A 16,701-nucleotide genomic window follows, 5' to 3' on the forward strand; every position below is an offset into this window, starting at 1 on the left:
AGTAAGGAACGTCTGGAGCTGGGGCGAGCATGAGGTCCAGTCATTGTTCCCAGACATGTCCCCCCATCCACAGCCTCCTCATTCCATTCTGGTCATCAGCAGGATTGCCCACTTGTGCCTCACATTTACTTACTCTTTCCTTGACCCATCTTTTTGGGCAGAATACTTTCCATGGTCAGGATACTGAGGAACAGAGGGGAGAGTACTGAACACCTAGATGGCAGGAGGTGGCAGTAGGGCCAGAACAACCTGCTCGGGTGCTCAGTGGGACAATAGTGGAATATACCTACTATTACATGAAGAACTAGCATTTGTACAGTGTTTTTTTTTGTATCATTAATCTACAATTCCATGAGGAACATTACGATTACTAGACTCCCCCCTTCACCAAGTGCCCCCCACAAACCCCATTACAGTCACTTTGTACAGTGTTTTATGATTTATAAAATGCTTTTATATGGATTTTGATGAGTCCAATTGTATTACTGAGATTATATTAAGCCTGAGATGTTACTTACAGCTAGTATATGGCCATTGTGGAACTTTAGCCAGGTCCTACCTGACTTCCAACCCTCAGCATTTTCCACTCTCTCTTTGATTTGCCCCTGGTAAATTCCAGAGATTCCATCAGCCTGATGCCCAAGAATAGTCCCATTACTCTGAGGAACCAAGGCTTGCCTCAAACTATCTGGTTTGCCTCCAGGAAGACCCAGAACCCAGTGTCAATCTTTGTGAAAAGTTTATCTTACTATTCAGACCAAATGACATAACAAAGGATCAAGTTGGAATTTTTATGGGCACAGAAAACAGGAAAGATCAGGTGGCTTTTAAACATTTAGTTTGGGTGGGAATTAGAGCAACAGCAATAAAGGCAGCTTTAGAAAAATAAATAATGTATGGTGAAGAGGCAAGATAATCTAATCTTAGAGTAAAATCATAAAATCACTGGCCTAGAATTCAGGATACTTGGAAACCAGTGATGGAAACAATTGTGTAATTTAGGAATGTCACAATTTCCTTCTTTATCTCCTCTTTCTCTCCTTTCCTTCTTTATCTCTTACCTCATATCTGTTGAATGGAAATGATACATGATCTACCTGGAAAAATACATAAAAATTTTAGAAAATGAATAAAGTACTAGGTGAATGCAATATAACAACATATTTGAAAATGGTTGACTCTGGAACATGCATGTTGTGAGTTGAACTATGTCTTTCCAAAATTCATGTGTTTAAGTCCTAACACCCGGAACTTCAGAATATGACTTATTTGGAAAAAGAGTCTTTGTAGTGTAATTAGTTAAGTTGTAATGGAGTAGAATAGGCCCTAATTCCAATATGACTGGCATCCTTATAAAAAGAAATGTGGACCCAGACACACACACAGAGAACATCATGTGAAGATTGCAGTCATGTTTCCTTGAGCCAGTGAACTACCAAGAGCTAGGAGAGAGGCCTACGACAGACCCTTCCCTCGGCCTTCAGAGGGAGTGTTGTCCTACTGACAACTTGATCTTGGATTTCCAGCCTCAAGAGCTGTGAGGCAGTAACTCTCTGTTGTTTAAACCACTCCATTTGTGGTACTTTGTTCAGGCAGCCCTAGCTAACAAATACAGTGTCCCTGAAGTGCTGCTCCTATACAGAGGAATGCCTGGATGTGCCACTTTTGTAGTCATCTTTTGCCACACATCCAACAATTCTGTTAGGGAACCTAACACACCCTAGTGAAGATCAAGAAGATGGGTTCTTCTTTCCATTTTTAAAGATGAAACTGAATCCCAGGGAGCTGATACAGTCAGCCAAGGTCCTTTAAGGACTGTAGTTAAATGTATCAAATTACTGTGTCCCAAAGAATGGGTGACTGCAAAGTCCCTCCTCATGTTGTTGGAGGTGGTGTACATGGATGTGGCTTTGTTTATTCATTTAACCCATTATCATGTATTGAATATTTATTATGCAAAGTCCTGGTCTCTTCCCTCAGAACAATGAACATTTCCATGGAAACAAAGTTGTGGTTGGAAGCTGTCAATTGTCATTTATCTCCACATTTGGGAGATAAGCAAAGGGGACAGTTATAAACCAATTTCTGTGCCCTACTCACGTCCCCCTTCCTCTTCTCTCCACTTCCTTTTTCAACTCAGGACCTTCTTTGCCCACAAGTTTTACTCTACATATGGAAAAGGTAAGCCCTTGACCTAAACTCCATTTTAGAAGATCTCATATAGTGAAAAAACAGTTCAGGCCCCAGCAAAACATTTCTCCACATCTCTGTCCTGGTTAGGACAATACAATAGAGACACACTATATCAGGAGTGGGGGAATAATTTGAGTGGCAGAACTAAGTAAGAAAACAAATTAAATAACAATCCTTCTCAGCATAAAGTTGATAGATTTTGCATAATGAAATAGGATTTTCAAGTACAGACAAGGCGGCATTAGCAGTCTTGGCAACTGAAAAGTATTTTGCAATATGAAACATTCATTTTACTTTAAATTTGTTTATATTTAGGAAAAGATTTGTGTTGGCCATTATGGTAGTCACCAGTCTCATGTGGCTATTTAAATGTAAATGAACTGAAATTAAACAAAATTAAAAATCTATGTCATTAGTCACACCACACTTCAAGGGCTCAGTAGCCACATGTGGAGCTTGGCTACCATACTGGACAGTTCAGAGATAGAACGTTTTGGTCATTACATTCACCAAGTCTATTGGACAGCTTTGCTCAAGATGTAAAGAACATGGGGCATGATGCCACCTCTACTTTAGCAATTAGATTCGTTACTGAAGGTAGGATTGCTAATAGGTTTACTTTTACAAAAATATTTAATTTAATACAATTGAACAAATTCTCAAAAAAATTTCAACTTGCTTAAGTAATTAAAAGATCACTGATGAAAGTCCTAGGATAATGGCACAAACTTGGTGGGTAAGGAAAAAAGGTGCAAAATAGAATGTTGGCCAAAATATAGCAACATTTTGTATGCTGTGTAAGTATGTAATTTGAATTTTTTATTAAAAGAATGTTCTTAACAATGTTTATAGCAATGACATTGGGAACAATGCTGAGATGATATATAATGTTTTCTGGATCTTGTCAAAGGAGGGACAGTGTGATAAAACATGATTGATGTCATAACTATTTTTAGATATAAACACTGAAAATAATGACTAAATGCTCTTAAAGCAACTAAATTAAATTTAGATAACATGATATTTTCTAGAAGACATAAATGAAACAGATCTTATGCATGCAGTTATGCCTTATGTGATGAAATTAAGGTTTTTTATGACATTTTTATGATAACTTATTATATGTGACCACATTAAAATGTTTTAACATAACATGTCAAATTATGGTTAATTTCTGAATCTAAGAATTGCTTAAAGAATTCATTGACAATTCCAGTTGCTATTGCCTCAGAAGAGGAAAATTTCTCTAAGTTGAAATTAATTTAAAAAACTAAGAACCACAATGACTCAACAAAGTTTGTAAAATTTGACTTCTCTGTCAGTAGAACCCAAGTCATGTGAAAAATCTTAACAATGTAATTAGTGATGCACTGAAATAGAGGCAAGAATATACTTTTATGGGGAAAAAAATGTATGAATTACATGTTTTTGCTTTAGAACCCATTCTAACATTGGCAGCTTAACAGCAGAATGCCCCAACTTGATTTAAATTCAGTTATTTTTTATATTATATTGACTTTCAGGCACTTAAAATAAACAATATTAGACCTATTTTTCAATTTTGTTCTTATGATGGTATATGGTTAAAGGAAGGAGAATAGAACCTATTTTAATGGTTAGTTTGATTTATACTTTTTTAAATACATTGATAAATGGTGTGTGGGCCTCCATTTGTCTCCTGGCCTCTGGTCTAGGAATAATAGGAATAGACCTGACCCTGTCAGTCCTTCTGGATGAAGTAAAAATACCTTTCACACGGGTTAGGTAGAGCCTGCTGTGCGGAGATCCTGAGACAAGTGCACTGATGCTAGTTCACCTTTATGGCTCACCTATAACAGCCACATAATCCAGATATTTGGGGGCTGAGAATATTTAGAGAAGAGAAGGCTGTGTTAAGTTTGCAGTGGGTTATACTTCAGCGGCTGTAGTGACCAGTCTCATGCCATCTCCACAAATACAGAACGAGAGGAAGCCCAAACTATTAGGCTGTGGTTTGGGAGATTTCACTAAGGCCCCAGGAAAAACGTGTTTGGCACTGGAGTATCCTTAAACCTTGGATGGGTGATTGAGGGAAAAGGTGGGAGCCTCCACCCCTTCCCCCATTGGGCTATGACTAGGGATTTCTCTGATTTGAATGTTACGGTTCCGGGGTAGTCCTGCCTGAAAGCAGAAGAATGAGGCATATATTGTCCCCCGGCTTTGAGGTGTAGTTGACAAATAACAATTGTAAATATTTAAGGTATACAATGATGTTGTGATATATGTATATATAATGAAATAATATAATCAAGCTAATTAATATATCCATCACCTCAACTAGTTACTATTTTCTCCTTCCCTCTCCTTCCTCCCTCCCTCCCTCTCTCCCTTCCTTCCTCCTTCCTTCCTTCCCTCCCTCCTTCCTCCATTCCCTCCTTCCTTCCTACCCTCCTTCCTCCCTTCCCTCCCTCTCTCCCTTCCTTCCTCCTTCCTTCCTTCCTTCCCTCCCTCCTCCCTTCCCTCCCTCCTTCCCTCCTTCCTTCCTTCCTTCCTTCCTTCCTTCCCTCCTTCCTTCCTTCCTTCCTTCCTTCCTTCCTTCCTTCCTTCCTTCATTCCTTCCTTCCTCCTTCCTTCCCTCCTTCCTTCCTTCCTTCCTTCCTTCCTTCCTTCCTTCCCTCCTTCCCTCCTCCCTTCCTTCCTTCCTTCCTTCATCCTCCCTTCCCTCCCTTCCTTCCTTCCTCCCTCCCTCCTTCCCTCCCTCCTTCCTTCCTTCCCTCCTTCCTTCCTCCCTCCCTTCCTTCCTCCCTCCCTTCCTTCCTTCCTCCCTTCCCTCCCTCCTTCCCTCCTTCCTTCCCTCCTTCCTCCCTCCCTCCCTCCCTCCCTTCCTTCCTTCCTTCCCTCCTTCCCTCCTCCCTTCCTTCCTTCCCTCCTTCCTTCCCTCTTTCCTCCCTTCCTTCCTTCCCTCCTTCGTTCTTTCCTTCCTTCCTTCCTTCCTTCCCTCCTTCCTTCCTCCCTTCCTTCCTTCCCTCCTTCCTTCCCTCCTTCCTCCCTTCCTTCCTTCCCTCCTTCGTTCTTTCCTTCCTTCCCTCCTTCCTTCCCTCCTTCCTTCCTCCCTTCCTTCCTTCCCTCCTTCCTTCCCTCCTTCCTCCCTTCCTTCCTTCCCTCCTTCGTTCTTTCTTTCCTTCCTTCCTTCCTTCCTTCCCTCCTTCCTCCCTTCCTTCCTTCCTTCCTCCCTTCCCTCCTTCCTTCCTTCCTCCCCTCCTTCATTCTTTCTTTCCTTCCTTCCTTTCTTATATGAAAGGTTAGGATTCCATGGCTTTAAGCCTTGAGCAATCACATCACTGCAGCTCAAAGGCAGGAAATGCATTTTACCAGTTTCCAAGGAAGTAAGGAAACTGTGTGTTATAAAGGTACAGCTCTTGCTGTTTCGTATTCTTACTGAATGCCAAAGGGAGCCCTTCTACATCTAGAGCACTGAGGGGCCTTTGGGCTCTGTGTTAGCTGTGACTCAGTCCATTGTGAATGACCTCCAAGAAAGATTCCTGGATTATCATGCTGGACATGTAACTATATTTTGTAATAGAAACAGCTTCCTCAGACATGTGTCCAAGTGAAAGTTGAGCTGTAGCTCGGAATGACTTTCTGTTCATCCCAGGCCTACCATGGGGAGACACATTCATGGAGCCGACTGCTCAAAAGGGCTCCTGGCTCAGGTTTCCCAAGAGCACCTGCTCAACATTTAGGCATCTGAAACCTTTGGATAGAGTGTATGAGATGTCTGTCTGACTTACAAGGAAAGCTTTGCAGCTCTGAACTAAGGGAATGAAATGGCTCTGGAAGAGAAAGATGAGAGGGCTCAAGAAATGGCAGAGGCTGCTGGGTAAAAGGCAGGCATCTGTAGGCTGAGATGGCAGAGAGAGGAGCACACTTCTTAAAAGAAAAAGGAACCACTTCACATGAGTAAGACTTTAAAAAAATATGTCACAGGGAAATGCTTGAGGTGACAACTGGTTAAAATGAAGGTTTGGGGCCCCTTAAGAATGTGAGCTGTGTGAGAGAGAGGCTACATGAAGATGGAATCTGCTGCAGGGTCAGGGCCTGAAAGAGTGCTTAGTACGTAGGTGGTCAATTGTTGTCAAATTAACCAATGAGTGAATGGCTCAACAAGTCAGTGAATTGCATGAGTGGCCATGTGGCCTAGTGAGAAGAGCTTGAAGGTTAGAAAAACATATATGGATTTGAGACTAATGGCTCCTTTTTTGAAACTAGTTAAAAACTTTATGCTTTCAGGCTTCAATTTTTTCATTTAAAAATATGCTCAGTAATAACCACTTTGCTCAGTTGGGTGAGAATTAAAATGAAATATTCTATGTAAGATCCAGGTTTATATTTGTACTGAGGACTTAATTCTCTTTAACCCCCCTTTTTCCCTTTCCTGAAGGTGGGGAAGTATAGTTGTAATAGATGAGCCCATAGAATCTGCTTCTGGTTCTCAAAATTTTCTAATTTAGAAACAGGGCAAAGAGGTTCTTTCAGTGTCATTCTGGGGCATTGTCTCATAGGTCTACCCAATGGCTACTTAATACATTTCCCTGATGACCAACGATACTGAACATTCATGTACCTGCTGGCCATTTGTATGTCTTCTTTAGAAAATTGTCTATTCAGTCCCCTTGCCCATTTTTAATTTTAATTGTTCGGGTTCTTTTGCTATTAAGTGGTAAGAGTTCTTTACATGTTTTGGATATTAACCTCTTATCAGATACATGATTTGCAAGTATTTTCTCCCATCCAATAGTTTGCATTTTCATTTTGTTGGTGGTTTCCTTTGCTGTGCAGAAGCTTTTAAGTTTAATGTAGTCACAATTGTTTTGATTTTGCTTTTAGTATCAAATCCAAAAAATTATTGCCAAGACCTATGTCAAGGAGCTTACCACCTATATTTTCTTCTAGGAAATTTTATAGTTTCAGGTCTTACATTCAAGTCTTTAATCCATTTTGCGTTAATTTTTTTGTATAGTGGAAGATGGTGTACCAATTTCATTCTTTTGCATGTGACTGTCCAGTTTTCCCAGCAACATTTATTGAAGAGACTATCCTTTCCCCATTGTATACTCTTGTAACGTTTGTCATAAATTAATTGACCAATGTGCATGGGTTTATTTCTGGGCTCTCTATTCTATTCCATTGATCTCTGCATCTGTTTTTGTACTAACACCATATTATTTTGATTACTATAGCTTTGTAATATAGCTTGAAATCAGGGACCATGATGCCTCCAGCTTTGTTTTTTTCCCTCAAGATTGCTTTGGCTATTTGAGTCTTTCATGGTTCCATATACATTTTAGAATTGCTCTAGTTCTATAAAAAATACCATTGGAAATTCTGACATAGATTGCATTAAATTTGTAAATTGCTTTGGGTAGCATGGATCTTTTAACAATATTAACTCATCCAATCCATGAGCATAGAAGATCTTTCCCTTTGTCTCTTCTTCAGTTTCTTTCACCAATGTTTTATAGTTTTCATTGAACAGGTCTTTCATCTCCTTAGTTACATTTATTCTAGGTATTTTATTCTTTTGGATGCAATTGTAAATGGGATGGTTTTCTTAATTTCTCTTTCTGATGGTTTGTTATTAGCGTATAGAAATGCAACAGATATCTGTATATTCATTTTGTATCCTGCAACTTCCCTGAATTAATTTATTAGTTCTAATGGTTTTTGGTGGAGTCTGAGCACTTTTCAAAGAACTGCTACTGGGCTGAGCCCTGGGTTGGGAAGGCTGCACATGGGCCCTTTAGGAGATGTCCCTGTTTGCCACAGACCCTTGGGTCTCATGGACAAGCGCTCCTTTGGTCTTCAAAGCTATTTTGCATGGCTTGTCTTTCAGGTGCTAGTCTTAAAAGTTGGGGTTCCTGGTGTAGGATGTAAACCCTCCTCTCCTCAGGGAGAACTTTCAAGTTTTGAGTTCCCTCCTGATTGTGGGTTACATCACTGGGGGTGGGGTTTACAGTGAGATTGTGTCTCAGCCTTACCTACCCATTTTGATGTGGTTTCCCTCTTGTTTTCCTTATGTGAAGGAATCATTCCACCAGTTTTTACCTTTTTTTTTTCCAGAGGAAATTGTTCCATACATAGCTATAGATCCAATGTGTTTGTAGGAGGAAGTAAGTTCAGGATCTTGCTACATCACCATCTTGAACTCGTAATCACAAGGTTCCTTCTTGTCTCCTGTCTTTTGCTGGTCAAGGCTCACCTTCTAGGGCTTTTACTCCCTAGTATTTCACATTTACAGAATGATTGGAAGTTATAGGCCTGGTTTGGCCATCTACAATAGCTCTGCATCATAAATTGTAACCAGTAATAATCCTCTGGGTATTTTGTGAGAAAATTATGGAAAGCATTTAAAAAACTTTTTTTATCACTGTCATTATTAAGGAATGATGGAAGTGGACCGTAGGAATGACAAGTAAAATAAACCTAAAAGAGGACTCACATGTGCATCATACTCCCTTAGGAGGCTAAGAAAGATAAAAGCACAACAGATTAACCTTAATTCCCTTTACCACAACAGATGACAGTGCCTTATTTCAAACAGTTGCTGAGAAAAGATACTTGATCAGGAAGAACACAACAGAGTCAGAGGGAAAGTAACAAACCAATTGCCAAACAGAAAAAATGACAGGATATTATGAACCTCTTTATGTATCATAAAGGAATGAGTTGACACTGGTGAGCTGTTTACAAGGTGGACAATTGTGACAAGGTGGATTATTCACAATATGGCAACATCACTGAAGCATGTTACCAGTCAATGACTTTGCATCTTTTCGGTTTATTTCATTTAGGCCACTACAGCATTCAGAACACTTGACAATTAGGTTTAAATCCAATCTTCTGTTGACTCTTTCTCCTGGAAAAATGGCTTAAGCTGGGAAGTAGCAGCTGAACAAATACTTGAAGTTGATGAAGGAGTGGTGAGTAGATGAAGAACCTCAGCTAGCCTTTGACAAGCCTGGGCATCAGTTGATGTTCAGTATGTAACACAATGGTGTATTTGTGTAGCAGGGGTAGACACTTTGAACTTGTCCATCTGATTGGATTGTGAATATTTTCTTGTATTCCAAGTAAGTGTAATCTATACACGGAGACTTCAAACATGTGCCCGTCTAACTTTGTACTGCCCAGAACAATGAAAATTCACAAGAAAACCCAGGCTAAAGTAGATATTCAGATGTTATCACTGAGCAGTTCATAGCTTGTGCTGATTATTGGTTATTCTGTTTTGTGGTACAATTCTGTGTGAGCAATATTTTGAGGCATTTTACAATGTTGAAGTACCCTATGGAGAAGTCTCTACCTTCACATTCAAGGATAGGTACCTCCCCCAGATCATACTGCTTACATAAATATAATCACGGTTATAGAAATTATGGCTACACTTTGCAGAATAATCTTTGGCCCTTCATTTTTGATTTATTGTTAAGCAGATCATGATTACAAATAAGAGCTTTTTGAGACTTTATTTACCTGTTAATTACTTCATTGTTGTTTGTGTCAAGGCACACACTTGGAAGAGTACTAACAGGACTTCAAATGGGCAGGCATTATTTTTTTCACTCAGAAAACAATATTTGCTCATTATGAAAAGAATGCTCTTATGAAAAGGAAAAAAATCATCTATATTCTCATCACTCAATGATAATCAATGTTAGCATTTGAATGTATTTCCTTCCAGTGTCTTTTTTTAAATGAATCATTCGTTTTTTAACATAGTTGTGATCATACTGAATATTCAGGTTTATGCAGGACCTTGAACTAGAACTTAATGATTCATTTTTAATAAATGATAGAAGAAGAAAAAAAGAGCAGGAATAATAAAACCAAAATAGAGAAAACTCACTGTAATCAGTGGTCTAAAATTCTGCTTCCACCAAACCTTTTCCTAAGAGGCTAAACAGTACCTTCTTTAGACTCTCTTCACTTTTCTCTTAATAAGGGAATTAATCACATGGTTATTGTGATTTGTTCTACACTGTCTCATGAGCTTCCTAACGAGTATAATGCATAGTAGTTGTACCACCATTTAACATTAGTTGATCCAGTTGGGTCTAAAATCAGGTGTCTGAACTCCCAGGCAGTGTTCTTCCCATTACAGCAGGCTACTACCCTTAGGATTTGGTTGGTGGTGAATATTCTTGTAAGCACTGCTCTGGTCACAACTGTCTTAGTCACCTTGCTTGGCATCTGGACTTGAACAAGTTGAAGAGGGCTTGGGGCCTCAGGGTTGTGCCTGGCCCCCAGTCCAAGGTTCTCTGGGAAGCCCCTTGGTTTGGTCTGTCGTGCCTGTGATATGAACATTAGAATATCTGAAAGGCAGATGTTTTGGTTGAAATGTTTGTTCTATTATTTCTAGTTGCATAACTTTTGACAATTATTTAGCCTCTTTGAGCCTAAGTTTTCAGATCAGTAGAATCGGGATAATATTATCTATTAGGACATAATAATATCTCATGAGGTTTAAATATGATTACACACCTTACACTGATAGGAAGCAACTGATAAAAGGTGCTCATCATATATTAGGCCAAAGCAGACCTACTCATAAGAAGACATAATCCTTAAATAATGTTGATAAATAGCCACATCTCTCAAAAACCCCTGAGGTGAGGGGTCTTACAGCATTTGGCTCTACACTCAGCCTTACATACAAGGAGAGATGGGGAGATATTCAGGACCTGGATGGGAGAAAGGATGGAGTTAGTCCAAACAAAGACTTCCTCATTGTTTTCCAAAAAACTTTAGATAACAGTGACCCATCATATTTGTCTTTGAACCCCAGGATCTAAATACTTATTGAGAAAAATGTGTCAGAAAGTTTTCTAAATGCTAGGGATGCCTGAGTGAAAAATAGATGACTTGCAATAGTGGTTTTTCAAATGAATTCATGTATGGTGGAGGTATCTTGTGTACATTGTAAAGACAAGTTTTGAAGCAGTTTTTATCTCCTTTTCTCCCTTTAGTTTGTAGCAACTTGCGGTTAATCATATTCAGACTTAACTGCTGTTGGATTGTCCTGGGATTTGCACTCAAGCTTGTCTGACTCCATTATATTTCTTCTGCTCTGAAGGTCTTCCATGTATTCACCAGCTTGGTAGCCTCTGAAGGGAGCCAATAAATGCTGAGTCTTTGAACTCTACCCTCAAAGAACGGAGGAGACAAGATCAAATACAAGAAACAATATTGACCAATGTAGGACAGTACATTAACTTCTGAATTATCTCTGTCCTCACAAGAATGGAGCATGCCACATGAGGTGATTGAAGTAATACTTAATACTTCTGCAAGGCTCAACACCACTTTGACTTCCATCATCTTTTGAGAAGAGAAACCGTTCGCTAGGATATCCTATTATTTCCCACATTCCTAACCAGACAACTTTGAATATGATTTTACCTTTGTCCTAGGATTGGAACATCATTATTCTGTTCATGAATGTCCTTGGGACTCCTGTTTGGTTCTTCTGTTCCTCTGAATCTCAGTCATCACTTCTGCCACGTTTGTGGCTTCTTTCTTTCTTCTTTTATGGGTTTATTCTCTTTTTGCTGGTGCTAAGTCTTTCTGGCCTGAAAAACAGACAACTGAACAAGTTAAAAAATGTGGCCAGGGCCTTGTGTTTGCTGAGTAAAGTCACATTTTAATAAGGATTATTTACTCTGTTTTGCCTGAACTCATCCCTTTTCCCATTTAATTCCATTGTGGGTATTTTCAGGGTAGGGGAGAAGGTGGGCTTGGCCAGAGGCACACTGACTTCGGGTAAGTGTACACTTCTTCTTCCAGAAAGGTAAGTATGTCAAGAACAGATGGAAGTAGTAAAGGCTGGATGCTCAGGGCTGGAGCCAGGCCTCTGGGGGGAGTTAGACTGGGGGAGATTTGGAAGAGGAGAGGAATGGCAGGAGAGAAGGCCTGAGAGGAAGGGGAATAAGGCCCAGAGGGAAAGGAAGTGATGCACAGATCACACATCTACGATAGCCTGGCTATTCCGTTCAACCCGCAGAGCCCATTAGTAGGCACTGTGCTGTTTCGATGCCCTCCCCTTCCAAGTTCTACTCTCTGTCCTTCTCTGCCCTTATCCTTTGCCCTCTAGCTTCCTGTTGGGCTTGGTCAGCGGGAGGCACTGACACACAACTGGAAGGCAAGGAGAGTTAGGGTGCTTGTTTCTCTGGGTCACTGTGGGTTGACCAAGCCGCTCCCCTCAAACAGCTTCTGTAAGGCAGTCTTCCCCATATGACTAGGCTCCAGTGGCCCCTTTCCCGGTCAGGCCGAGTGCTGTCACTGCTCCATACTGCAGCATCCTCCAAACCCTGCCCACACCTCTGTATTAAATTCTTATCAATTACCAAATGTATGGTGTCGTGACTATCCTATTGTTATCTTGACTGATGCAGGTACTATGTTTTAATTCCCATTTTATAAATGGGATGAGTTAATGTTAGTGATTTTTATGTAACATGTCCACTTATACAGCTAAACATAGTTGGTTCTGAGATTTGAACCAGGCCTGTCCAATGTCTATCCTCTGAGGACCACCAGCCTGAATGAGCATTCATGGGGGAAATTAGGGACTAATGTCTTTAGCTGGGAGGGATCCTACTGTGAGATGATGAAAGAAAAAGTTATGTTCTATATACTGTCTAACCTGGGCAAGATACTGTAATTACAGGATCACAGGACATAAGAGCTGGATGGTCCTTCTCTATAAACACTTTTCATGCTGTGCTCAGTGGAGCCCTAGCAGGTCTACTCAGAAGCATCTGGGTTCCACGAGGAGCAAAGAAATGTGGGACTGGCCTTGGACATGCTCATCTGCCTCATTGAGAGCAGATGTACTTTAGTCGGTTATATTTTACTTTATTTTTCCTCTTTGGTCACTGAATAGAGAAGTTTCTAAAGCTTTCCTTGGTTTCTCCTTTAAAATGAGCTCTCCCATCCCATAGATCATTGGTGCTATTATTGAGATTGTACATGTAACATACCTGGCTATTAATAAATGTGTATTTCCTTCTTTTTCAGTATATTCAGAGAAGAAAATGCCGTTTAGTCTCTGAAGTTTTCCAGGTCAATCTCTGATTCAGTAGAGATAGACTAACCATCCGTCATTCCCAGGTGGCTTTCGTCTGAAAAACTGCAGCAACTGGAGGGTGGAGGAGAGGACTATGAATCCTGCTCTGACGTGCCCACCAGATGCCTTCTCCAGGGGGATTCGGCTGTGGCCACTCTGACCCACATGAATAAGCAGGAGATCAAATGGTCACCCTGTGAAATATGGGCCCTTACTCATTTATACACAGCTGCTCCTGGGGTGGCAACTACTTGAACAGCTCTCTCTGCTGCTTTCTTAGGGCTGGCCAGGTGCATCCTGAGCCGGAACCATATCCTTTGCTAGGCATTTATCTTGAGCAGTGGTTCTGCAGTAACAATATTTGAGAACTCCTGATCTAGAGAGCTAGGTGGAGAGTATACTCCATGTACACATGAACACTCAGTTGTGTGTGCACACAAACACCCCCCACACAAAGACACTGCATCCACTCCCCTGTAGTGTAAGGTCAGCCAGTAAATACTTGAGTGCACCAATCAGTGGTTCTTAAGCTTGCTGCATAGTAGAATCACCAAGGGGGCCTAAAAGCTTCTGATGCCCAAGTGACATCCCAGACCACTGAATTCAGGAACCCTGGGAGTGATATTCCGGGTTATTGCACCATGCAGCTAAGTTTGAAAATCAGTACAGGAGAGTACAAGTTTCTCGTGACAAGATGCTCTTGCAATCCATTTACTCTTTCTAAAAGAAAACATTTTTATTTTATTTTTTAAAAACTTTAAGCAGAAAGGAATTTATTTATTGAATTAGATATTTACAAAGTTACTGGAAAGACTGTAGGACTCTGGTCTGGGCTTCTGGGAATGATTCTCAAGACATGGCAGAACCAGTAATGCCGGGGAGCATGCTATCCTTGCAGTGAGCAGGAACTTGAGAGGGAGCTAGTAGGCAGCCATCTACTGCCCCCACCCCGCTCTATCAGTCTGTCTTACACTACTTCTATCAAAGTTATTAATTTCAATACCCTTGTAAATGAGCCTTCCACACCCCTGGCCTCTCAGTCCCTTGATCTACTCTCCTAGTCCACTCCTCTGTCTCCTGAATGCCTGTATCCTGCCCTCTGTCTTCTCAAACCTCTAGCTCCTCCACCATGCTCATTTTTAGGGGTGATCTTATTTTTTTACACTGTGACATACAAGCAACTGGAGGGATTTTTATTTTTATTTTTATTTTTATTTTTATTTTTATAAATTGCCAAATCTCATACAGGCTTACTTCTGCTTCTGGCTTTGATGGAGTAACCATGATTGGACATACCTTGTCACAGTAAACAAGGAGAAAAGAGATGAAATATATGAGGCAACTGTTTTGGACATTAAACAATAGACAGCATAGGACTGTGACTGACAGGAGAAGTAAGCAGTGTGGACTTTCTGTTCAACTGTATGGAGGCACTATCCAGATTGCAGTGAAGGGAGGGCAATCTCAAGAGCAAAGGAGAAGACGAGGTTGGAATTTTGGACAAGTGAGGTGTTTGAAAATTTGAGGGTCAGAATTATGGGGAGGAGGGAGCTGCCTGAAGAAAGAGCTTGAAAATCTGCATAAAGGCCCCTGGGAATATTATGTTAAATACTGAACACAGACATGAAGGCTGAGACTCCATGAAGCAGGGCAAAAAACAATCACACACGTGAACTGAGGGGTCTCTAGAACACACATGGGACTGGGAGATGTTTACATATTGGTCAATTGTAGTAAAGAGTCCTTGTTGAAACTCTGAGGTACTCAGTGGACACACTGAAGGGCCATGCTTTAGGAGAGAGAATAAACTAGCTCTGGAGTCAAGGACCCTCAGAACTGGCCCTACAAATTTATCAGAAAACTTTAAAAGCTTAAGTGACAAGTAATTTAAGTGCCTGCCTGAATAAAGTCAAATACCTTTTAAAGGAATGCATATTTTTTAAAACTCCAGCATCAACATTGTAAAATGCACAGTCTAGGATCTAATAAAAAAAAGTACTAGATGTGAAGTAGAAAAAAATATAACCTACTACTACAAGGAAAAGCATTAATCATAAACAAAATAAAAAATAACAAAGGTAATGGAATTAGAAGATAAGTATCTTAAACCAGTTAATATAAATACCTTCAAGGATTTAAAGGGAAACATAAGCCTAATGAGGAGAGGAATGAAGGATTTTTAAAAATGGAATTTCTAGACATGAAATACCATCTGAAATGGAAAATTCCATTGGAAGGGATTAACAACTGATTAGACACTAAGAAGGAAGAAAAAAAAATCACTGATTTGAAAGCATAGCAATGGAAACTATGCCCTGAAACAGAGGGAAGAAAGACAGTATCTTAGTGGCCAGGGGACAATATCAAGTGTCATGTGTAATTAGGGTTTTATAAAAGGGAGAGGAAAACAGAAAATTATTTGAAGAAGCAGTGACTTTTTCACAAATAGGGTGAAAATGGGGTCAATCCACATATTCAAGATACTCCTCAGAACCCCAAGCAAGGTAAGCCAAGGAAACCTCACATACTACAATAAAAATTTTAGAAAGCCCAATATAATAAAAATAAAGAAAATTTTGAAAGCAGCCAGAGAAAGAGACTACACATTAAAAACATTGTAGAAGATAAGAATCTGTGGACTTCCAATCAGCAACAATATAGGTCAGAACACAATAGAATAACATCTTCAAAGTGCCAAAAGAACAAAAGCTATCAACCTAGAATCTCTGTTCAGTGAAAATAACTTTAGAAATAAAAGAGAAATAAAGACATTCTCAGAAGAGCAAAGTCTGAGAGAATTCATCACCAGGAGACCTACACTATTAAAAAATATTAAAAGAAGTTTTCTTATGTGGAAGGAAAATAATACCAGATACAATCTTGAAACTTGAAAAAAAAAATAAGACTGGAAATGGTAAATATAATTTCATTTTAAAAATTATTTTTCTTACCAACATGTAATAAATATGTAAAAATTATTAATGAGGTATTTTATACTTTTTTTTTTAGTACTAGTACTAAGTACCTGAAATCCATGTGTGTTTTTGTTACATCCTATTTCAGGTGAGATGACCCTCATTTTAAGTACTCAGTAGCCACTTGTGGCTAATGGTTATTGTATTGGGCAGCACAGCTCTGCCCATTAGCCTTGTTTATGTCCTCACTTACTAGCATCTGAAAATAATATGTCTTTGTTTTATTTATTTTCTGTCTCACCCTACTAGAATGTAAACTCCAAGAGAAAAAGAACATTGACTTGTTCACTGCTTAACTTTCTGTTCAAGAACAGAACCCAGTACCTGGTAGATGCTACTGTTTGTTTCTTGAATAAAAAACATTTCAAAGAAGATATGGACACTATATACAGCAGACAGGGATCCTAGGATATGCACTCTAAGAACAAG

General features: G+C 39.8%; 1 long non-coding RNA gene across 2 annotated transcripts in view; it reads left to right on the forward strand.

Annotated features, from left to right (window-relative positions):
* The window catches only part of LOC140848026 (uncharacterized), a 44,792-nt gene extending 28,514 nt beyond the window's left edge, over positions 1-16,278 (forward strand). For both annotated transcript variants that reach the window (XR_012128472.1, XR_012128473.1), the window contains 3 exons: positions 9,024-9,152; positions 11,199-11,491; positions 13,249-16,278. This is a non-coding gene — a long non-coding RNA (uncharacterized lncRNA). The remainder of the gene's footprint in view (positions 1-9,023; positions 9,153-11,198; positions 11,492-13,248) is intronic.
* Positions 16,279-16,701: the final 423 nt, after the last annotated feature.

The sequence above is a fragment of the Manis javanica genome, chromosome 2 (genome assembly GCF_040802235.1).
Source record: "Manis javanica isolate MJ-LG chromosome 2, MJ_LKY, whole genome shotgun sequence".
NCBI lineage: Eukaryota > Metazoa > Chordata > Mammalia > Pholidota > Manidae > Manis > Manis javanica.